General features: G+C 32.4%; 1 protein-coding gene and 1 long non-coding RNA gene across 2 annotated transcripts in view; one reads left to right on the forward strand and one right to left on the reverse strand.

The window, feature by feature from the left end:
- Positions 1–26,149, forward strand: part of LOC127730277 (uncharacterized) — a 41,595-nt gene that overhangs the window by 4,756 nt on the left and 10,690 nt on the right. The gene's annotated exons all lie outside the window — the stretch shown is intronic.
- LOC127730281 (uncharacterized) lies at positions 14,624–15,252 on the reverse strand. Its single transcript, XR_007995016.1, has 4 exons — positions 15,114–15,252; positions 14,890–14,985; positions 14,698–14,793; positions 14,624–14,665 (listed from the first exon to the last, which is right to left on the reverse strand). It is a non-coding gene; the product is annotated as an uncharacterized LOC127730281 (long non-coding RNA).

Raw genomic sequence — 26,149 nt, forward strand, 5'->3', positions numbered from 1 at the left:
AAAATTCGATTATTGTAGTAATATGTAACATTTATTTGTTTAAGCTTTAATTTAAATGAGAGAAAAGGGCGATGTTCGCCGAGTTGTCTCCTTTTCCGTAGCGACTACACATACATGTTATATTTTCCTATAATGTACAAACTAATATTTTAGCCGACAATTTATAATTTACGCATGCAAACATGTACCTTTATTTTACCGATGTTACTTTTTAAAGCGACAATATTTTAACGGGGACCGCAAAGTAAACTGCAACATAAACAATGATTTAAAGGTATCTGTTCGCTTCCAATAAAAGCACGATACAGGATATTTATGCGAATACTATTTTGTATCTAAATAGTAAAATGGTCGACTGCAGGATACAAGTTCTTCTTCCAGCCACCGTAAAAAAACACATTTTCTTCAGACGTCAAAGCACGGTTAGGTTTAAATTAACTATTAATAAGTCATTGACATTTGGTGTAACAGTTGTTAATCGAATATTAGCGTGTTCATTTTTAGTTTGTATAAACATGGAAGTAATATTTTTAAATATTACTTCCATGGTATAAACGACTGTTAACGTCATAATCAAACTACGTTTCTTACATCTATACTTTCGCGGACCATCGGACTTTAGCGTATGCAGGCATCGCACTTCAGCGTATACCATCGCACTTTGGCGTGACCATCGCACTTTAGCGTCCCCATCGCACTTTAGAGTCCTACATATGTATTCTATGCTCTGCCTACGACAGTAATGCCCACAATAATATCTGGTCTGTGTGTTCGTTCGTTTGTTCGTTTGTCCGTTCGCCCGTTCCTTTGTCCGTCCGTCCGTCCGTCCATTCATACTATATTAGATTGACGTTATTGTTGAATCTAGTCTAAGATGAAGTTGTTATCAGATCAACTTGAAACTAAGTACACATGTGCATTAAAATATGTTCTTTTTAAATTGTTCACGGTTCACTGAATATGGAAAACGATTATGCGAGCAAATCATCATAGAAATATATTATTGTTTTTTTTTTAAATTCAATTCGTTTACTTTTTATTCTCATTTCTGATCCGCAAAGTATTGTATAGCCATTATGTGCTTAGGGGATATACACTCCGTTTTTAATATTTTGTTTGCAATAATTGATATCTGTTTACAATCTCGGTTTAGAGTTTGGAAAACACAGAAAACGTAAAGAAGACGTCAAAATATTGTTTACTTATTTTCCCAACTAGTCCCATTCCCGATAGAGTAAAATCCGGAGAGGGGCCGCACTTTCATTTATATAAAAACATATATGATAACATATAGTATGTGTTCGAATGTAGGGGAATAGTTCGTTAACAAAGACTGTTCTATTGTTTTTTGTGTGTTTTTCGCTGTATGTGTACGGATTTTGTGTCATGGATGGATACCCCATATATTTTGTTTTTCTATTCTATTAAGATCTTTGACTTTTTTCGATTTGCTGGCACGTTATTTCTTTACTGATTGATATTGATGCAGACATTTAGCCGGCAAGCTAGTCAGTGCATTCAGCTTCAGACGTGACTGGTGTTGTAGTGTTCCCTTTTACTTGAAATGATGGACATCTCTGGTCATTTAAACGTTAAAAAACATATATACCGTACTGATAGCTATATTTTCTTTTTAACAGAACGTTGCTTCATAATGTGGTTTTGTGGTTTTCCCATATACCAAATTATGATTCTTTGACAAGTTGATTCTCATTGTGTTCTTTGGTGGTCGCTAGAATTGGTCGCTATCTTGATTGGTCGCTAGATTGAGTCTGTTCATATACACAACTATTACCTATTTAGGTTTACATGAAAAGAGATTCTGGAACGTATGGTCTAAATTTTCGGAGAAAAATACAAAAACCTGTTAGTGAATTTAGATGCTTCATATGGGTATTAAAATAGTGTATTCATTTACCTTTTGAAACCATTGTTTTCTCTTTTTTATCTTGTCAACTCAAAATTCATTCAACATAAAACTATTCATTGGTGTCTTCTTGATATCTTCGATGGGCAAAATGGACCATATGTGATAATATTATGACAAATTTTCAAAGCTTAATTAATAACTCCCCATATACATTTTCATGATCCCCCCCCCCCCCTTGAAATTTAATGCCAAAACATTCTTTTGACTTGATCAATGATAAGAAGGACACTTTATAAAAGAGAGGCGAATTTCCGTCTTAGGTGGGTACTAGTGAATCTTTAAACTATTGTCTTCTACGTTTATCCCCAAGTTATACAAGCTACTGCCTGTGAATCTTTTATATGTTAGGAGACGACCATTTCATTTTTTGCGGTGGTAGGTGGTAGATTGTTTTGAATATGAATAAACTGGCCTGGAGAGACCTGAAAATAAATACTTTTGCCCAAGGCAGGATGAAAATGAGTATTCTGCATCACAAAATGCAGGGTTTAATTGTGTTCAAAAGTGATATTTATAAGCATACGTATCAACAGACAAAATTGAAAAGTCAATCCGCAAAAAAATCCTCCTTCCCTTCTCACCTCTCGGTGGTAAAATATCTAGCATAAAGGACCAATTCGTGATAAAATCCATCTAAAATTAAGCCCTCATGAATTATTTCTTACGAAGTTTTTTTTTTCTTATAAAATATTGATCTTTATGGAAATAGTTGTTCACTTTAAAATAATTAGCAGTATTTCCAGCATTTGAAATTCTTTTGTCCATATCAGTTCAGAAATGACACAGTGTTCATTCAATTTTTATCCTTTCCGTCACACATTATTGTAACACAAATAGACATGAACTTAACACAAAGAATTCATTATTCGGGATCAGTGCGTTTTAGATGATTAATACGCTCAGAGTCTTTGAAATAGCATTTTTCACAATTCTTTTTACAGATTAATTTATAGGTATTTAATCAAAAATAGACAAAGATTTTTTGAAAGTGTCAACGATATGCATTTATTCATTAAGGAGTTATTGTCCCCCGCGTAACGCGTTGCGGGGGACATGGAAATACCGGGTGTCCGTCCGGTCTTGTTAGCGCTCTCACGGATACAATTCTTGCACATTTTTATAAAACTTATACTATAGGTTAATATCAGCAATATCTCGGACAAGTTCTCAAATGGTGGACGATCGACTTTTTTTTAAAGGAGTTATGCCCCTTGGAAATATTAAATTTATAAAAAAAGGGCCTCGTTAGGGCTCTCACTGGTACAATTCTTGCCAGATTTTTATAAAACTTATACTATAGGCTAACATCAGCAATATTTCGGACAAGTTTCATAATGGTGGCTGATCGACTTTTTTTAAAAGAGTTATGCCCTTGGAAATATTAAATTTATGAAAAAAGGGCCTCGTTAGGGCTCTCACGGGTACAATTCTTGCCAGATTTTTATAAAACTTATACTATAGGTTAATATCAGCAATATCTCGGACAAGTTTTATAATGGTGGCTGATCGACTTTTTTTTAAAGAGTTATGCCCCTTGGAAATATCAAATTTATGAAAAAGGGCCTCGTTAGCGCTCTCACGGGTACAATACTTGCCAGATTTTTATAAAACTTATACTATTGGTTAATATGTTCTATAATGGTGGACGATCGACTTTTTTAAAAGAGTTATGTCCCTTGGAAATATGAAATATGTTCAACGCGGGGGACATTGGAACTCTGTTCATTTATTCATTTTAAATGTAAGTCATCTACGTTCATATCCGTAGATATTGATATTTTAACACCCTGAAGTATCCAAGTACACCCTGAGGCGCAGCCGAAGGGTGTACAGGGTACTGAAGGGTGTTAAAATATCCATATCTACGGATATGAACGTAGATAACGAATTTATCCCCGGTCTTAGTCTAAATCTGGCGATTTTTAGAGAAATTCGACCACAAAGTTTAACGTGAAAGCAACGTTTTTTTCATTTTTTAAATATCTTTTATTGAAATCTGGGAATTTGACATATTTTTAACGAGGTGTAGGGTACTACCTTTGGTAGAACCCTACAGGTAGACAAATATAAGACGTTTTTAAACTAGAGACAGAGAAACTGAAATGGGTCGAATTTGGCGCGCAATGTTGTGAGAGTTACATCATCGTCAACGTGGGTCATTTGCATAGCTAGGTCAGTAGTACAATTCATTGACAATGTGGCTGCATAGTGATGCATTTACTAAAATGAGTGCAAATAATCGATGTAATAAGATAAAATCGTTAGTGGATTACGTATTTAATTATACAGACATCATGGAAAATCTACAGAATTCGATATTTCATAAGGAACAACCATAGAACTAAGGAAAACGCGCGTGAAATTCCCCGATGTAATGGGTAGCAACGTCTGGGGATATGGGTTAGCAACACCCAGGGGCTATGGGTTTTGTAACGACGTGCGTTAACCAATCAAACTCCTAGAAATATACTAAGCCGGGGATAATAATATATGTTTACGGTAGATTCGTTTTGGAAATTTTTGTTTGTTATCATACTGTAACAACCATTAACGTACTGATTAAGACATGTATTCATTGATTTGCACGGTATGCTTTGGTCAAGACATCATCTACAAGGACGCCAGCACAATTTACGATGTCAAAATGATATATTTTCCAATATCTCTATTATAAATCACGATAATAGACAGAGACAGTCGTCTTTAAGAAATTTAACTCTACAAAGTGATGAGGATGTTTAAGACTTACGACATGTTTTCATCCAAACCAAACTGATTGATCCCAGAATGTATAGCTTTTTAAAAAAAATAGAGTTAGATTGTTTACATCAGAATGATGTTTGTTTGAAAAGAAAAGAAAAATAACTGAACAAAGGTTATATGGACAAAGCAACTTTAAATTCTGAAAAAGGTAAATATAACGGAGAATAACTACTTTCCAGCTCCTGACCACTTTTTCGAAAATGAGAAGAAGAAAATCATTGGCGTTCTTTAGATTGATGAAAATAATTGAGTTTTAAGTACAGATTCAATACTAGTATTTCTTTAAATGGCATTTCAACATTTTTCTAGTTTAGTATTAGCCAAAATGAAAGAATATAATACGGTTTACTTTTTAAGGCACCTTGATTTGGAACAAAAAAAGTACGCACTTTAGATCTTTACAAACCCTTTGTCTGCCAAATATCCGTATGTACATTTTCGAGTTTGTCTAGCATAAATTCTTTAGGGGTTCCAACTTCTTGCATGTAATGCAAAACTACAAAAACAGGCAAAACAGTGACTGTCTTATTTTGAGATCTTATCTTTGAAATTCAGATATAAGTCACAATCTTATCCGAATGGATATTTTGCTACAAGATGCATTATACAAAGTTGTTAATATAGTTTCATTGCTTTGATATTTTTACAAGATGTATTATACAAAGTTTTTAATGTTGTTTCACTGCTTTGAATGTGGTTTACCGCAAATAGTGATATTTTGGTGTAGGTATATTTTGAAATTTTCATAAAATAATTTAGTGGTTAAATTTTGGTGTGTCAATCTTTTGCATATTGGGTGAATCTCTCTTTTTAATTTTACCATAAAGTTGAATTAGTTGAATCAATTTCTAACGTAAACATCGTTTTGACACCTAGCGTTTAACCGATGGTAGAACAATTAGAGTTACATAATCATTGTTAATTCAAAAGCTGTTTACGCTTTAAATAAAGTAAAAGAAATAATGAAACTTGTATAATATTTGATATACTGGTGTTTGTTTGATCAAGCTGAATAATAGTTACATTTTTCATTAGACTCTTTTCCAAATTGTGGACTATACGTTCAGGTATTTCACATCCAATATGTTATGGTAATATTCTTTCCAAAGCACAAAAATGTCGGCATTCACCTCAAAAGCTAACCAAACCTTTAAACAGACTTATTCGGAAAAGATATAGTTACGATAATGTTGTCAAGTCATTTGCAATTGCATATTTTGGTATTAATATCGATTCACTCATAGGGTCTTTGCATCGGAAATAAACACATATATTCTAAAACCAGTTGTTGGCATGATACGGGTTATGTTCTTCAAATATATTTTATGATGGTATGATTCTAAACCCCTAACGGGAGGGATTGTACTTGATTTTCATATGATGAAGACATAATCTTTCAATCAGTTTAATTGAGGTTTGGAGCTGGCATGTCAGTAACTGCTAGTAGTCCTTTGTTCATTTATGCATCATTGTCATTTTGCTTAGTTTCTTTTGTTACCTATTCTGACATCGGACTCGGACTTCTTTTAAACTGAGTTTTACTGTGCGTATTGCTATATGTTTCTTTTTTCTACATTGGCTAGAGGTATAGGGGAGGGTTGAGATCTCACAAAACATGTTTAACCCCGCCGCATTTTTGCGCCTGTCCCAAGTCAGGAGCCTCTGGCCTTTGTAAGTCTTGTATGTTTTTTAATTTTGATTCATTTATATGTTTTGGAGTTTAGTGTGACGTCCATTTTCACTGAACTAGCACACAATTTTATTTAGGGGCCAGCGGAGGACCACCTCCGGATGCGGGATTTTCTCGCTGCATTGAAGACCCATTAGTGGCCTTCAGCTGTTGTCTGCTCTTTAGTCGAGTTGTTGTCTCTTTGACATATTCCCCATTTCCATTCTCAATTTTATATAAATATGTGGAAACAAATGTAGTTTAGCAGTTTATAGTAACTTACAGAAATTATTTCTTACTTTTTTGACAATGTATTTCTAAGATATGTTGTCTTCGTTTATCTTTGTACTTAAACTGGACGTTACATATTCTGTTATTCATAGGAATAATAGATTTTTTTTGGTAATTTAAGTGCGATAGAAGATAAATTTCATTTTATTCTACAACGTAGCAGATATACTGATGTGCGTAAAAAGTACATAAAGAAATTTTGTTGATCTTAATATTATTTACTTTCAAGGTAATAAAATTATTGTCTGCTGAAAACACAAAACTGATTTGTAACAATTTTTAATCAGTTTCATTCTCATAATGTTCTACACTTGATTAGAAAACATTGGTAAATGTTTTATATTGATGTGTTTATTTTTACCACTTTCATCTTAGACGCCAAGTAAACGAAAGAAAGACTAACCCAAAATTATCAATTTACAGTATTGATCAAAATTGCGGAAAATTTTCAGCGAAATCGTAGGGTACAAAAACCTAAAAATTCACCAAGAAAATCAATAGGATCATATATATTTAAGTACGGTAACATCACAAATAGATATCGCGCTCAAATTAGACAACATCAGTTTTTCCATAAATAGTTTATTAAAAACGTCTTTTAAGGAAATATTTGCCAAAAATAACATTGCCTGCAATTGGTCAAACATTTAGTACTATATATTGTAAAACCACTGTCTAAGCAGGGGAGATAAGCTCTCACACTGGCTTATAATTTAATACGCCAGACGTTCCAGATTCATTAGTGGCGCTCTATTCAAAATATCAAAAGATTGTGTAAAAACTGGCTAAATCCATTTATGTAGCTATTAGTTTACGAAAAAAATATCGTCCGAATTGTATTTTATGTTAGCACAGAAGTGTTTGATTTTGAGCTGGTGATACCCTTGTAGAAAAAAACATCCACCAGCAGTGGTGTCGACCCTGAATTGGTAACACGCATCAAAGATACCAGGTATATAATTGAAGACGCCAGACGGGAGTTTCGTGTTTGTTAGATTCATCAATAGAGCTCGAATCAACCCAGTTGGAAAGACAAATCAAATGCAGTTGAGGAGCATTAACAATATAAAGTTGTGCCAAATACGGCTAAGGCGGAGCGGATATGAACAGCGAAATTTCCATCTAACAAATTAAGAGTACTGAAGAAAATAATGAGATGCATATAAATTGTACAAAACGCAAAATACAACAATTTAAAGAGCAAAAACAATGTGATACCCCTATCTTTTACGTTGTTACCTTCCAACTGTCTTTGTTGAAGCGTTTCTAAGTAGTCTCTTATGTAGGCGAACCACATTATAAGCCTGGTGTCTTAATAAAAAAAAATGTGTTTGTACTTTATCGACACTATGAGAAAGATTTAAAACTATATGTCCGGATTGCGTAGCGGAAAAGCAGTACAATCCGATTTAAATTATTTTTAACAGCATTAGGCGCAGACTGAAGTCATTGCAAATAAGGGATACTTGGTGGAGCAGCATGGGGCAAAAAATCTAGAAAATGTTATGAAATAATCAATTATATGTAATAACAAAAACTCATATTGCTTTTTATTTAACTTTGCATTTTGTTCACCGTTACACTACTTGATAAACTATAGTAAAATTAATTTCACCATCGCAATGATGCAGTGAATGTAAAAGAAATGTCGGCTCAAGTAGGATACACGATACTATATATAGTTCCGGCTTTTATGATAAATTTATACGCGTATGTATTCATGGACAATAAATGTATTCAAATTATACAATGAAAAAAATAAATGACTGTTTGACAGGTTGACAATGTGTTAAAAATGCAAATATTTTTATGGTTGACAGGTTGACAAGTCGACAAGTTGACAATGTTAAAAATGTAAATACTTTTATGGTTGACTGGTCGACAGGTCGACAGGTTGACAGGTTGACAAGTTGACAAGTTGAAAATTTAATATAGTGAAAATTGAAGTTATGGTTGACAAGTCGACAGGTTGACAATTTGAAAGAATTTATCTAGTGTAAAATAGTATTATTGGTGACTGGTAGACAGGTCGACAAGTCGACTGGTTGACAATATGACGGGGAGAAATGAAAACTTTAATAGTGGTTAACAGATTGACAGTCAACAGGTTGACAGGTCGACAGGTCGACAGTCGCCTGGTAGACAGTTATAAGTCAAGACTTAATAAAAAAGGTTAAAAAACTGAACTGTAAAATTAAACCTGTCAACCTGTTAACCATTACACTTGTTAACCTGTCGACCTAAACACTTGTCAACCTGTCAACCTGTCGACCTTTCAACATGTCGACCTGTCGACCTTAACACTTGTCAACCTGTCGACTTTCACACTTGTCGACCTTTCTAGTGTCAACCTGTCGACCATGTCGACCTTTTAGTCGGTCAAATTATAAAATTGAGAATTGAAATGGGGAATGTGTCAAAGAGACAACAACCCGACCATAGAGTAGACAACAGCCGAAGACCACCAATGGGTCTTCAATGCAGCAAGAAACTCCATATAAACTGATTTACTTCATAAGTTAAACCGAATTACTTCTCTGTTCTTCCGATGGAACTACAGTACCATTCATCCTCCTTGACCCGAAATGTCAAAATATGTCAAAATATGCAGGATCTTTTTTTTTTTACCCTATAAATCTAAGAGTAAAATGAATTATAAATCCATGAGATAGTCTTCCTAGTAATTTCACAAGACATCAATGTGTCAAAAGTCAATATCTATTTTTTTTAAATTATGACTTCCGTATTTGTTTTAGGCCTACACAAATATTGGCATTTGATGTCAACAAAACACGACAAAAATCATGGTCTTGCTATCAATATTTAGATCTGAGTACCAATCTTACCAAAAAATTATACATTATGCAATAATAGTAAACGAGTTAAGAATTATAAGGATTGAACACAATTTTTCTAGTGGTTATTTAAGAAATAATTCATGCAAGCCATAGATTTGTTGGAAATTTTTACATGGCCTGGGCCGTTATATTCGAATTAAGATAAAAGCTACAAATATCAAATAAATCTAAGGCTTGCATGAATTATTTCTTAAATAACCACTAGAAAAATAATATTCAGCTTGAGACTTTTCATTCGTATGACGTCATGTTTTGACATGACATTAATGCGCCAAGATCATTCATGAAATTTCGCGGAATTTTATTTTATTTTGATTTTATACATTTTTTAAGATCTTATGCATTAATTCTTTTTGTTATGCATCAGAATAGGAATGACGGTTCTGTAGTTTCTTTTTTCAATTTCAATTTGAACACAACGAAATCCACAAAGCTTACGTGTTTGGTCATAGGTTACGACACATCTGGATTTACGTGGAAGGTATAGTAACAGCCATTAATATGTACATCTCTGAGTCTGCGCTAAGTATAGATATATCGAGAATTTTATCACGCTGTTGATTACAAAGCGAAAGAAGCACGTCATATTAGAATATGTCTTTTAAAAGAAGTTGTTTTGTGTAAATGGCCCTTTTTGGATAAGGCAGTTGCTCATATTCAAATATATTACATATGGTGTAGCATTCTCCTGTTTTCATTGGATATTACGATCACGTGTTTGAAAGGTTATTTTATGTATCCGAAGCCTTGTTTCTATTTGTAAGTATATTGATGCTATGTTTCTATTTATATGTATATTGACGGTCAATATGAAAAATCTTGCTAAATTTTATTAGATTAATGACATCATGACGTCACACATAACAACCGCGGAGGAAGCGCCGCAGCAGATCATGAGATGAAAAGATAATTTGTTAGTTTATCACATGCATTTTCATGTTAAACGCAGACGCTATGAATACAAAGAAGCTAACGCAACAAGCTATGAAGATGTTCAAAGAATATTGATATTTTCAATAACATGTTAAAATTCTTGCAAAATACAATTTAAAAATACACAGAAAGAACATTGAACGCCATTTTCCTATTACATTATTTACATATGTAATTTTTAAATTCAGGACTTTCACTCAGTCAATACGTTATATATGGACCTGTTAGATTATATTGACACTCGGACTTCGTCCTCGGACAATATAATCTGGACATGTCAATATATAACGTGTAGACCTCCTCAAAAGTCCATAATTGATAAATACAAAAGTTGTATTATAGTGGCCATAGGTAAAATGTATAACATTTGGCATGTTTATAGTGTATAGTGATATCACAGACAGATTGTAGTAAGGCTCCATCATTTTATTCATTTATCAATAAGATAAGCATACTTTTGAAAGGATTAAAATCTCTTTTAAGCAACTTCATTAGCAAAATAATGTTTCTTACCATACCATCTCCTTTTTCAAACAAATAATATATGAAATTCATAAGATTTAATTAAATGGATCTTACTCGTTGATTTTTTTTCTTCATGAATGGCACCGAACGATTAGATTAATAAGATAAACCAAATATCGAATATGAACTATTATTGTAACCGCCTTCATGTTATCTGAATTCCACCAGATCTAAAATGGTGGGATTAGTATTGCTTAATCTTTTGTTTCCCGATGCTGTGTTTTGTGGACTTTTTCCCCCTTAATCTTTTTTCTATGCACCATGGTGTTGTCTGTCCTACTGCGACTTCAGATTTGGATTGCCTCTAGGTATCTTCTTATTTTTTTTAAGGCATACAAGTATTAACATTGTGCACTACTGGGAAACATCACTTTCTCCCTTGTTCTCAATACAACATACAAGTAAACTGGGCAAAACAAAGTAAAATAGACAACAAAGGTCCAAAGTCCTAAGAATTGTGTGTGTTCGTCCTGCCGATGCATGAAAGTTTGGTTTGAACAACCATCAAAATATATTTTTTCTACGGTTTAAATATTATTGGCCGGAACGTGAGGAGGAACAACACCAATTTAACAAAAACCTTTGGGTTTTTGCAGGGTGGTTGTAATTTAACACGCATGTGCCCTCCTGTTCCGCCGTCTACTTAACCTGTAATCTAAAATTCCTGGAATTCTTTTATTCTTTTGTGTTTTAGCACATGTATCAAGCCTGGCTGCAACATCTCAAGTAAGGCAACAGAAGTCTACCGATGTTCAAATTTAATAAATAGATTGAAATGAAACAAATCAAACTAGTAAGTAAAAATTGAGGGAATCACATGAACTCCAAAAGGAGCGATACTGGGTACGTTGGCAGGGTAAGCATCTCCTGCTATGAATGCATCACCCGCAAATCCAATTCACACTAAGTCAAAATGTCACAATCTGGAACAAGACACAATCGGTAAAATGACGGATCAGACGACTATACAGCTGGTATCTAAAGATTCTTGCTTTACCCTGTTCATTATTCGTAATATTAAAAGATCACAATATCAATGGTCCACTAATAAGTGTAAAATATGACATTGAAATTTTGATTTTATGAAAGTTTCCTTGCTACGAATAAATCACTTGTTTAGGGAGCAAGGCGGTGGAGATGGGAAACGTTAACAGCAAATATTAATTATAAAAAAAAAAATCAAGCAAACAAAATGATATAAGAATCTCGTTTTTAATACGCTAACGTTTCTATAGCATGATTGCAAATTAAACAAAAAATAGCGCGAAGATTCCATTCATACGTTTATCAACCGATCTATTGATCCAATAGCATTTCGAAAAAAGTTATGATTTTCTTCCTTAAAGATGAATATATTCTGTCAAATCAAATAGCTTTTAATTTGACTAATGTTTTACGTTAAACGTAAAATTAAACATAATCTTGCATGTGGCTGTCATGATAATTCAGTGAGAGTGAAACCTCCAATAAATCAATCTGCAGAATGTATTTCGGGAAAAAATCTTTTTCATAGAATTCTCACGTTTCATCTTTCCGGAACAGCATGATCCGGAATGTATAATCCTTTGCATTATATCAAGACTCACTTAATGATAAGCCTAAAGTCTGCTGGCAAGCTTAAATAAATGGATCAAATCTTCATTTCTGAAGTAATATGGACAAAACAACTCAAAATGCTGCAACTGCAGGTAAGAAATAAATTGTAAAGTATTTATTTGCAATATATTTTGAATGTTTTATTCGAGATATCTGTATTTTAATTTAAATTTTGAATCATTTAGGTAAGTAACAGTATACTGCAATGATATAGAGGTTTTTAAAATATAATCACCAGCATGCGTTGCGCTAGTGCATGTGAATCTTTTATTATTTTTGGTCAATGCAGCATTATCTACCAAATTCATTATCACCGAATTAACTCAAACTCTCAAACTTGATGTACAACCTACTTTAACCTATATCAGAATTACAAAAAAAGTTGCAAAGGATACAATACACAATGCACGGAACAGTTATTAAGTATCAACATTTCCTCCGTATTTCATGACCAGACTCCATCTAATAACCCAACTTCTTCACCTCCGAAGATTGCCGATTGTCATTTTACTCCATTACAATACAAAATAGACAGACCTTTACATTCGGATGATGCACATTCGATAGTATAAGGACGATTTTCCTAGATCTGCTTAAATTTATGTCATAGATAAAACAATAAAAATTATGTAAATCATCTGTTCACCTGTAATGAGTTTGGCGGTCCAAATCAGTCAACGAAATAGGTCTTCCTGCTGGCTCTCTAGTCAAAAGTTTCCAGCTGTGACATTCTTTTTTTTTTTTCAATAGCTGAACACACGCGCAATTGATCTTTAACTGGGGTCCCATCATATGTCGCACGGACGCAAATGGTCGAATTATTATTTTACAGAATGTACAAGCAATATTGAATCAAACTGTCTTAAAGTAGCGAATTTTTATTCAATATACCGTTGTTGTAAATGTAAAAAAAAAACCAAAAAACATATTTTTTTTCAAATTTTTATGTCAAAATTGTAGCTTAAGTCGTTTTTCAAACAGGAGACTACCTAATATTAAGACATCCATTTGATGCACGCGTTTAAGGCATAATCGTTGATTGCTTTACTTTAAAAGAAAAAAGTTATTCAAATCTGACCAAATATAAAATATCAAAGAGTTATATTTTCCCAATCTTTTATCCTTGGGCGTGCAATGTATCTTATCCAGCATTCGATGTCGTGTGTATTAAAATCAGTATCATTCATTTATGCTGACAATTTCTGTTTTAGGAAACATTGTTTATACGACATGAATAACTACTTAATAGAATCAACACCGATTCTGCTTAGATATTGTAAATTCACTAGTTTATTTATCTCGGGTTTCCGTGTGTTGTTTTACGGTCATCGATATTTTGTTTTTACAACCGGCACGAGTTATATTGAGGGAACCACAAACGGTTTATACATGTTTACACTGAATGTTGATTATTCTAAAACTTTCAAATATGTTAAGTATACAAAAGATTTACTGCATTTTAATACTTCAAGTCTTGGTATATACATTGTATTTAAAAATAAATAAATTAAAAGACACGTTTAATCACACTTAAAATAATGTGTATGATTGTACTGATACATGTCTATGTTGACATAATAACCTAGTGTAACAAATTATCTTGTGTTTCTATATTGTGAATATATTGTTTAAATCATGGATATTTATATTGAAACACAGATACGGTAACCGAAATAAAAAATGTAAGAACAAATTTAAATTATAAGGGGACAATCATTCAGTTTAAATTAGGGGACAGGAGGACTATGAAATTTGGAAAATATTTTGAGCAAACAAATGAAAAAAAAAACCTCGTGCAGCATTGTCTCAAATGGGCTTTCAAATCAAAATATTCAGTTTAACAGTAAATAGACCACATTGATTGAAATGACATCCTTCATTATAAACAAAAGATTATTTGCTATACGTTTTCCGTTAATAATAAATGTCAAATGAATATAAATGTTTAAACTAAAGTTACTTTGTTTTACTTAGAAGAAAATTTAATAAGTTATTTTTCTTTCATGAGACAAATGAACTGAACCTAAACAAATGAGGAAAATTATAGACCAATTCAGTCGACAAGTACCTGAACTATAGACCAATCCAGTCGACAAGTACCTGAACTATAGACCAACCTAGTCGACAAGTACCTGAACTATAGACCAACCCAGTCGACAAGTACCTGAACTATAGACCAATCCAGTCGACAAGTACCTGAACTATAGACCAACCCAGTCGACAAGTACCTGAACTATAGACCAACCCAGTCGACAAGTACCTGAACTATAGACCAATCCAGTCGACAAGTACCTGAACTATAGACCAACCAAGTCGACAAGTACCTGAACTATAGACCAATCCAGTCGACAAGTACCTGAACTATAGACCAATCCAGTCGACAAGTACCTGAACTATAGACCAACCCAGTCGACAAGTACCTGAACTATAGACCAACCCAGTCGACAAGTACCTGAACTATAGACCAATCCAGTCGACAAGTACCTGAACTATAGACCAACCAAGTCGACAAGTACCTAAACTATAGACCAATCCAGTCGACAAGTACCTGAACTATAGACCAATCCAGTCGACAAGTACCTGAACTATAGACCAACCCAGTCGACAAGTACCTGAACTATAGACCAACCCAGTCGACAAGTACCTGAACTATAGACCAATCCAGTCGACAAGTACCTGAACTATAGACCAACCAAGTCGACAAGTACCTGAACTATAGACCAATCCAGTCGACAAGTACCTGAACTATAATAGACCAATCCAGTCGACAAGTACCTGAACTATAGACCAATCCAGTTGACAAGTACCTGAACTATAATAGACCAACCCAGTCGACAAGTACCTGAACTATAGACTAACCCAGTCGACAAGTACCTGAACTATAGACCAATCCAGTCGACAAGTACCTGAACTATAGACCAACCCAGTCGACAAGTACCTGAACTATAGACCAATCCAGTCGACAAGTACCTGACAAAAGACACCAGTGGGAAATCTATTGTCAAACTATTACCTCACCTGCAAACACTGAATACTTGGTGTTTTCAATGTTTGCCCCGTTTTAGAATGGACAATATTAATTATAAATTCACAAGAACACGTTCTGGTAAATCGTAAAAATAAAAATAATTTCCAAATAATGTTTTCATTTCCTCCTAAGGTAGCAAACGACGAGTATATACGCTATATGACTTTTTATGTAGAATTGGTTTAAAAGGTTCCTATGCGAATACATTCCTGGAGTTCCAAATTTAAATTTATTTTTTACTGGCTGTTTACATATCTGTAACATGCCATTTATCTGTATATGTATGCAGCTAGATCAGAGAAGTTCGTATTTGCTGTTTTTGCTATCAATGTGCCACTAAAAAAAAACCCGAAATGAAAATGAAAAAGAAAACTGGTACAGCTTCAAAAAACGTAAGTGGGCGTATCGGATGAACGTTTACCTTATCTGACCCAGTCAATGGATAGTCACAACAGGTCAATGGATGGTCACATCCACGTTGTTATGGGTTTGGTAATAAACTTAAGAATTAATCGTCTAATCGATCAGTATTTAGATATTATGAAAAGTCATGCTATCATATAAATTCGAATATTTAATACAAAATACAGTGTTTTGTAATTTTCCAAAGCTGGGTTAGATCTTCAGAATCTGAGGCATAACTGAACACGATTGTGCTCAAATTGTTCATTTGTGTTTGAAATAGTCTTATTGATTATCATGAGAGTTTAGAAACCTCAAACAGTGACTAACAATACGAGCTGTATTGTCTCTGTGTAAATTATAGGTCTAAAACATTTATAATACAGATCAAAACTATTAACCGTGATGTTCTATTATTTGGCATTTCATAAAAAAAAAATCTAAAGCGTTTAGCTTAACAAGACCATAACTGTAGAAATTAAATTTAGTTTGATCTTACGCAGCATAGAATTATTATATAAATTCATTAATTGATAAATGACTGGAAATATAACAGATTCAATGCAATTTAATAATAATATGAACATCCAATGAACAAAGAATTATGATAACTAAAGTCAAATGATATTCAAATGTAAAAAAAAGTTGAATATGTTTATATACTTGAATGGCTAAGTTTTACTATAAAAGACGTGTACATAGACTTTCTTTTAACAGAAAATCCTTTATCTTATCAAAATCTTCAGAAATGTACTGCTATCGAATTAATGTCTTCCCGTACTCTAATTTGCCGATAGCTTTTCCGTATGCAGTGACGACCTTAACCACGAGAAGCTATTGATTTGACTAGCAAAATATTTGTCTAGAGTGAAATGTGTCACGCTTAAACCAAAGGGAGACACTTTATTACATAAGGAATTAATTTTAGTATTATAGTCATTATCGACCAAGTTAATTCGCGTCTTGAAATATCAGTGAACAAAAGACGAACAGCAATAACTTTTAAAATGCAGCTGCGTTATGAGATGTAGCAATCTCCTGATTAAAGTGAAAGCCATTTGAAAGTTGATCATTAAGTTTAAATATTCATTCATCTGCTGTTAATATAATCTGAGCTATTTCATGTCTTAAAACGAATGGCAAAAATGCACATCTTAGTTATTCTGGTTTGCATTTTCTGCATTAAACTTAAAATTATCTTAACGTGTGTTGGAATAAATTCAAAGTTTGATGTCATTATAGTTTTTATACCTTATTTTCATTTAAACATATTTTATTTGTTATTACATATAACAAAAAGGACCAGACACAAGTTATCACAACTTAGATAGTCCTCTCCTAAATATAATAAATTATAATATATAAATATAAAGACATGCAACAACAACATTAGATGATTATAGATTTGTACAGTAGTTACAGGAAATAAGAAAGTTCACAATTTCCCAAAAAGATAAACAACAGTCCTACATCAAAAAGCTTATTCATCTACATACTAAACTATATCAGTTAAAAAAAAAAGAAAAATATCTTTCTAAAGGTCAAAACGTTCACTTTTCCGAATAAAATGCAAGACTTCTTTAATTAAGGATGTATTTTGACTAAGAGTTAAATTTTCGTTTCCATTTAGTAAAGTACCAAGATCTAAAGACGGGACAAAAAGTAGTTTGTTTAAAAGGTGAGTTCTGATTTGTGCATAAAGCGGACATTAAAAGAAAAAAATGAAATCTGTCTTCAATCAGACTGAAGCACCGACAGCTTTGATAATTTATTATATTGAATCTAAAAAGGTCATAATTTAGAGTTGAACATGCATGTCTAAGCCTTGTTAATATAATGTTTGCCTTACGTTCTCCAATATAATGGACTCTCATCCAACTTGAAGTATAACTTGGAATATGAAGGATGAGAGTCATTCTAGTAATGGAGCCTGAGGCTCAAGAGGATGTAACTATAGCATTCATTTCCCGATGTACAACGAGGCATCTCATTTAAAAGAGGTCAAAATCCTTGACCTATGGATATGACGTAGCTATACCTAGCTATAAATACTGCGGCTATTACCTGTGCCAATCATGATTCAAAGTTTGTTTGTGCAACCAAAACAATTGGGATGGGCAAACAGTACCCTCCAAACTGGGTGGGTAAATTGTTACATCCTCTTGAGCCTCAGGCTCCATTACTAGAATGACTCTCATCCTTCATATTCCAAGTTATACTTGGATGAGAGTCCATTCTACTAATTACGCTCCTCGGCTCTTCGAGGATGTAACTATATATAGCATATTCAAAGTGTTGGCACAAACAAGTAGTTCCCTTAACAACTAACAAAGAGCAAATCAGAATTTGCTGAATCAGTCCAGAATATACTGGAGACTCAGATAGTAGTCAATCTAACTAATCTTTCTGACTTAATAATAAATATAATCTTAATATTAAGTTAAAGTACCAATATTGTATACCAATACCAATAGGTATAAAAAATAAATAGTTTCAAAAACATTCAATTTTGAAAATAAATATACAACAAAATATCTATTTCTCTCAATATATTTTGTAGTCTGAATTTCACTATTTTCAAGAATAATAACTTATTCTAGACATTCAAGACAAATTCTCTTAACTATATAAAGAGCATAACACTCATACCACATCTTCCTATATCTATATCACAAGTTTTGAATTTTCAAAAAAAACATTTGCCTGATACTTGCTTAGTAATACAAACCATTAATTGTATATCTAAATATCTACTGACATATTATTCGGCAACACTTTTCTTAAACATTTGAAAGTGTTTTAATTCTTTAGCCCTTCTTTTTTGTACACTTTTGAAATGACACTCTCTGTAGTTCAGATGTGTATGAAAAAACAAGAATTTGAAGACAAATTCAGGAGACAGTAGTTTAAGTAACGATGTAAACACTGCCAGATACAGATTTTCATTAGCCTTCTGAAGTTTTCAATATTATGTATATCTGATTCTAATATTAATCCATGGTAAATATCTAGTATATTTACAAGCTAAAAACTGTCACTGCAAGTTCTACAAGTATTATCTCTTTGCATGACATTTGCAATTCAGTCTGTCTTTAATATTGTAAGAACAGAAAAATTGATTCAAAAGCTCAAGTAAACAACGAAAGCTTCAAATAGTGTTAATATTCATAACTTTAACATAACTTAGCAATCAAAAACTCCTCTATGAGTCATATTAAAAAATCATGAATAGGTGATTACTGTCACAATAAGGTCACCTGTTAATTAAAGGTTGACTTATTTAAAGCTACATGTAGATGTCAAAGATGATCAGTCTCTACTGTAGATCTTATTCAGGACACTTAATAAAGTGATTATATTTACAAATTTCTTCTTATTCATTTGTATCTGGAATATACCAACTACAATATAGTATTTGATGTCTGGTTCAGTAAATTTACATTCCATGTTTGTTTATGACAATGAGTATGTAGTATATGAATAGTATATATATATATCAAACAGTATTGATAATAAATTGAATCTTAAAGTCCAACACTTCATACAGACTAGGTCTAGTAGACATATACATACTGCATCTAATGTAACATTCTGAAGTAAATCATCTCAAAAGTATCATCGTTATGATATTTCATTAAGTATAAACATATTATACAAAAAACAGTATAGCTATTTAATATCTTATGTTATAAGAATTAATATAGATCAATATATCCAGAACTAAAACTTGATCCAGCATGTTTTAAAATCCTAAGATTTAAGTAATACTGTTCTGTGAACACTCATCTGCTAATCTGATAATTTTCTTAAAAAAGAACTGGAGAAGGGTTACAAAGTTTATACTTCATTGTAAACTGTCACATTTGAAAATGACCTTCACCCATCCTGATATCCATACACATGTTGGATATTTAAAAGGAATATAACTATTACTGTATATTAACCTATATCAGTCAAGACTTGAACTGCTCCTGTACAATATTCTTATGATACATCTTACATGTACTATTTTTCTATATATATACATCTAATGTTATATATGGCTATGTTATATTTAGAGCAATATAACTACATGTAATTAAGAAGAGTAATTTCTAATTGAACTGAAAAGAAAATCCAGTGTACATGTACAGATTTAGGTGGTAAGCAAAATATAAGTTTGCAATTTGTTTTGCAAATTCTAATGCTTTATAGAATACTTTCCAAAGTTGCATTTCTCGATGGAGCATGAAAATATATATATATATATATATTTCATACTATGAATATGTCAATTCTTATTAACTGATGATACAAAAGCATCAGTATAGCAATTCTATTTCAAGTTCATGGAATCTAGAAAGATCATCATTTTCTATTTTAATTTCCATCATGGATTTCAATAATACAGATGCATAGATGCAATATAATCATTTGATTATCATTATAGAAACTTTTTAAATTCTACATAAATTCATGTAATACTACTTTCTTCAGTACTTGCTATCTGACATGAAAATGTGTAGGGGATAAGTCCCCTAAACACTTGTATACAATTGTTTACAGAGATATGACTTAGCCAATAACAAGGCAACACTTAGTCACATAAAGATTAGTGATGCACATATCCAATGTACATTATAATATTCCTTTTTTAAAAGGAAAATAAGTCAGATATTTCATGTCCAACATCAAAGCAAAATTTGCATGTTGAGAGAAAAATCTTCCTGTTTTCATTTGTATAGTTCTTTAACATTCATTTCTGCTACCATTTGCAATCTAATAAATTTATTATAGCTTATCATCTCTAGTATCATTACTGAGATTGTAAAGCACTATTTGTCTTATCAAAATAAGCACATTTATACAATATTTTCTGCAAGTCAAAATAGGGACTTTTGAAAAGAATCTTCCTTTCTTGGCAGAATCTAAATAATTTTTATAGCTGTATCTCAAACTATATTTTACAGTAAAAAGTTGTTTACTATTACTGATACCTTGTAGACAGCAAGATCAGGATCTACAATTGTGTTCTGATTAGTGAGAACAATAACTTTGAACTATTTCTTCAGAAAAGAGTAACTGTTTATCTATTCTACATGTTCTAAGTCTATGTTTGTTATATTCATAATTAATGTTATAACAATGCCAAGATATAAGACTAAAAACTCTATTGTCTTATTTCAACTATGTGAGGATATCTTTTATAAAGACATGGTAATAAATGTACATGAATGTATCATTTTACATATGTCAAATAATTTTATTCATAATCTGAAATCTACATTGATGAATTTCAAGGTAAAGATAAAACCATCCAATGGAAATTATTTTTATTTCCTTCTACACTATGCATATATAAGGAAGTTTTTAACGACCTTGACTGACTATACAGCCCTTGCATGGTTGGTAACACTATGCATGTCATATATGTCAACATCATAAAAAGTATCCATGAAAAAAGGAATTTACATCTGACCAATGCATGTCAGTCATATAAATTTTTCAGAAGATCCTTTGATCTTTCTTTTTTAATATTTGATATCAACTAGTATTTTTTGATATGTTGGCAACATACTTCTCACAATTTACAACATTATTATCATATTGTACTTTTTCTTTTTCAAAGGCAAAGAACTAAAGTTAACAATGAGCAATGCTCCTCTGCTTTATTTTTTGCCAAGATAAAGATATAAAATCTTGCAGGATATTGTTTGTTTATCTTAATCATCCATAGTAAAGACATGAGATTAACTTCATATACAGAATTATGCAACAAAAGTTTGCATTTTAAAACTGCATCGTTGCAGATTTCTTCAAACAATAATAATTGTTTTACTATTATTTTCTACAGCATGTTTCTACTTAATCAATTGTTTGTTAGTGGCATGTTAAATGCTTTATAAGGAACTTGCTAATGTTCCCCCTCGACCTATTTCTTGTCAAGTTTACCGTGATATTCCACTGGCCTCTCAATATTCAGATATTAAATATCAATCACATAATATTATTTCTGTAAATGTTTCAACTGTAACACAGTTTATTTCTCACTAAGAACTTATTTTGAAGCCTTAAATGGCTTTGTATATTACAGATACACATATTCTTGATAGTTTCAACAATATTGTAAGTTCATTTGAAACTATTGTCACATTTATGACACACCAAGGACTTATAAAAGTCTCTAGGCTCATTAACTGCTTTAGACAAATAAGCTTTTAAAAATTAGCTATTTGATCATTATTTGATATAACATATCTTTAGCAAAGGTTTTCAGATACCTTAGATTGGAAGTGGCACATACTGCCTTCCGTATTTTCACTAACTTTGTCTATTTATAGTAACACACATACAGGTGTATATCGACAAGTAGTCTAGCATATTCCAATGCACTACATTACAGTTTCTTATATTGGAATAAGAAATGTATTATAATCACAACATTTTGTGATAATAAAATCTCAAATATATTTGCTATATTTTCTATAAATTATACGTCACTACGTGGGTACATTATAGCAAGAATATACGAGTACACCTTCGTACATTTTGCACTTACCTTGAAAATCAAGAAAGATATTCTACTCATATACTTCCGTATAGAGATTCATTCGTGTTAAAATAACAACGATAATGTATCAATTTATTTAGACGAACAAATATAAAAATTATTAAAAAGAGAACACGTTCGGTCCACCATTGATTACGTGATAAGCACCTGTGTGTTACACGCCACAGTACACGTGTATTTTTAGAACAAGGTTTAGAAAATAGAACAACGATAAAATACGTTGTATTTAACGAAGTTCAACTTGGATATAAAGTTCTCAAGATAACTAATGCTTATAAAACATTTTTTACTGGAACAACGTTCTCAGTTTTACAAAATCTTAAAATTCTGGACGTCGTCTCAGATTATAACGAGTTAGACACCTCGCTGCTCGAAAAATAATATGATTGGCACAGGTAATAGCCGCAGTATTTATAGCTAGGTATAGCTACGTCATACCCATAGGTCAAGGATTTTGACCTCTTTTAAATGAGATGCCTCGTTGTACATCGGGAAATGAATGCTATAGTTACATCCTCGAAGAGCCGAGGAGCGTAATTAGTAGAATAGTATTTTGGGGCTTTAGATTGATGTGATTTCTTTCGTAAGGTATACTTAAATTTGGAGATTGAATCTACATTTCTAATTGCGCTATCGATTTTATTCCATTGCCTTATAGTATTGGGAAAATAAGATTTTGTTGTAAGTTCTAATCTACAAAATGGTACTATGAGGTCAGGGTTGTTTCGAAGATTATATCCAGAAATAGTTGATACCGAAGGGTGGTATTGGTGTTCGTAAATAATTAGGAGCTTGTCCATTATAAATATTGTAGAATAAATGAAGTTTTCTTCGGTTTCTTCTATCAGACAAAGGTTTCCAACCCGTTTCAGAATAAAAATTTCACTTATACCTTATGCGGGTGAGTAAATTCGCTCCATCTTGCATGTCTATCTCGCTTTCAATTGTGTCATGCATTTCACATACACACACACACAGAATAGAAGGTGCCGAATGTGCCACGCTCGGGTACAAAAGTTTTTAAAGCCAGAAATGTAAAATGTTGAAGATCACAAAATTCAAATGGGTGTTAATACTTGTACGGGAACAGCCGAAAACGGCTTAGGTCAACTTATTCTCAAAGAGTAGCTACTTTAGCTTCAGTTCTAATATTTTTTGTTTCAGGTTTCCGTTCGTTAGCCTTTCTTGATTTATAACGAAATGTCACTTTATTCACTTTTTCAATTTTATTCGAAAGAAACAATGCTTTGATTTCTAGTCTGATTTGTTTATATATATTCCTTTTTTTTATTTAGTTCCCTCGCTTTCTATCTCTAACACAATTAACGCAAAGCAAAAGATAACAGAGGAGACTTTAATTAAAACTTTATTTGCTATTATCGATCTAAAAACTCCAAGCATGACATGTAAAGATATTCAAGCAATAAAACTGAACGGAAATTGCATAGTTAATAAAAATATAACGACGTATTGTTTTTGCAGCTTCCTTGGTAAATTGCCTAAGGTGCAATCGATCTAAAAGATACATAAATATAAAAAATAAGGTGATGTGATAAGACATAAAGTTCTCCAACTTACTATCTTTTAAAAGCCTAACCTACTTGTTTTACACATAAGATTCAAAACATACCACGTTGCTAAAGACAGCCGTTTCATTAATTGTCATTAAAACACAATGCATAAAAATGACTGGGGTAAAGCGCTCATATAAACAAGAAGCGTTTGATAAATTCTGCCTTTTTTGTTTTTTTTATTAAATATACCAACATTTTGGTAAGAAAAAAGTGTGAGCTTTCCACGAAAGACGTGTGTCGCCATCCTTCGACAAGTAATATCAACATAGATGGCTATAAGTTCATGTTTTGGTATGGGAAATCAAGAAAAACACTCTGATAAAAATAGCAGGTCCTATTGAAGAATATGACAAGTGTGCTGTGCAAGTTTGATTCAATTCCTACAAACAAAATCAAATCATTGTTCAATCAATGAAACTATATACAGGATGTGCTGACTACTTCCTTTCAGAGCATGCTCTCATAGCAGCTTTAAATCCCTCTAATGTATCAACCGAAATGACTCTAAATTTAGATGGTAGTTGATTCTAATCCCTGATGGTCTTTGGAAATAATGATTGTACATAGGCGTCGGATGTTTATTTTCACTTGATAGAAACGGCTTTTACCTCTGGTTCTGCTGTCGTTTGGGATTTAATATTGTTGTCCGTTTAAATAGCATTCATAGTCTGTTGGTTCGAGCATTTCCCATGGTAATTTTTTTACCACATTTGTTGCACAGAAATGTATCCGCGGTCCGTGTAAATATTAAGAACAAATCTCGCTGCTCTTTTTTGCACTTGTTTCAATTAATAAAAAAAACTTGTTTTCACAGACAGAAATTTCAATCAGTACACGTTAAAGGGATTAAGTTTGTTGAATTTCTATTGATAGCCGTTTTAAATGATTGAGGGTTAACACACAGTGTGATGTAGACGACGCAGTCGACAACAACGACAGATTTGGTCCCTATGTGTCGCAACAGCTTCGCTGTCAGTTGCTACAAACTGGTGTAAAAAAAATCGAACTTTTACACTTTAATAACGACTGTTTACAAACATTGGAATTTTTCTAAATACTAAGTCTTTTCTACCCCCAGGAAGGGATTTCCTTAGTTGTATTTGACAGAACTTTTCGAAATTTTGGGTCCTCAATGCTCTTGATCTTCGTACTTTTTTTTACCTTTTTAACTTTTGTGATTCTAGTGTCACTGATGAGTCTTTTGTAGACGAAATGAGCGTCTTGAGTACACAACATATAAATGATTTTTTGACAGCAACCTAGTCTTTTTTATTTTTTTACAATCCGATCTACAAATGAACTTTGATTGTTGAAATATGTATATACATGTATTTACAATGTCACATGGTAGCCTATCCAGAGAGGGGCCGTTTTCAAGACATAGATAACCACCTGTATAAATGATCGAAAATTTTCGAGAGGTTCCGAGAATCTTGTTTCCGGAAATATCCGAGTGGCCCATAGAAGCTACCAAAATACGCACCAATATATAGGCACGCAAAAACGTTTTTATTCGAGCGTCACTGGTGAGTCTTTTTTAGACTGAACTCGCGTCTGGCGTACAACATTTTAATCCTGGTATTTTTTTATATCTACATATCTTTTTATATAAATTGGTTCTTTTGAAAGTATGTTCAGGTATTCATTAAACTTCTGAAAATAAGATATTCTTCAAAACTAAGTTTTCATATAGAATATTTGGATTGATTTAAGTAACTTCAAGAAATCTTTAAAATTTGAGATGTTTTATGAGACCAAAATAATTGTCAGTATATAAGAGGTCCCAATGAAGCTGGTGTGTTACTCTCATGAACTTCTTATAAATTGCATGCTACAGGGTTTTCACTTCACATGGAAATTGGACTTTAAATTTATCTATACAACATAAACCATGAGTACAGACAGCTTCAATAACGAATATAAGAACAATTGAAGGCATCCAGGAAACAAAATATGAAGATATGATAGATAAAATAAATGCATCCAGATTATAAAACAAACTGACTGCTTAAATTCATATTTCGATTGGT

Source organism: Mytilus californianus, unplaced genomic scaffold (genome assembly GCF_021869535.1).
Source record: "Mytilus californianus isolate M0D057914Y unplaced genomic scaffold, xbMytCali1.0.p SCAF_2, whole genome shotgun sequence".
NCBI classification, from domain to species: Eukaryota; Metazoa; Mollusca; class Bivalvia; order Mytilida; family Mytilidae; genus Mytilus; species Mytilus californianus.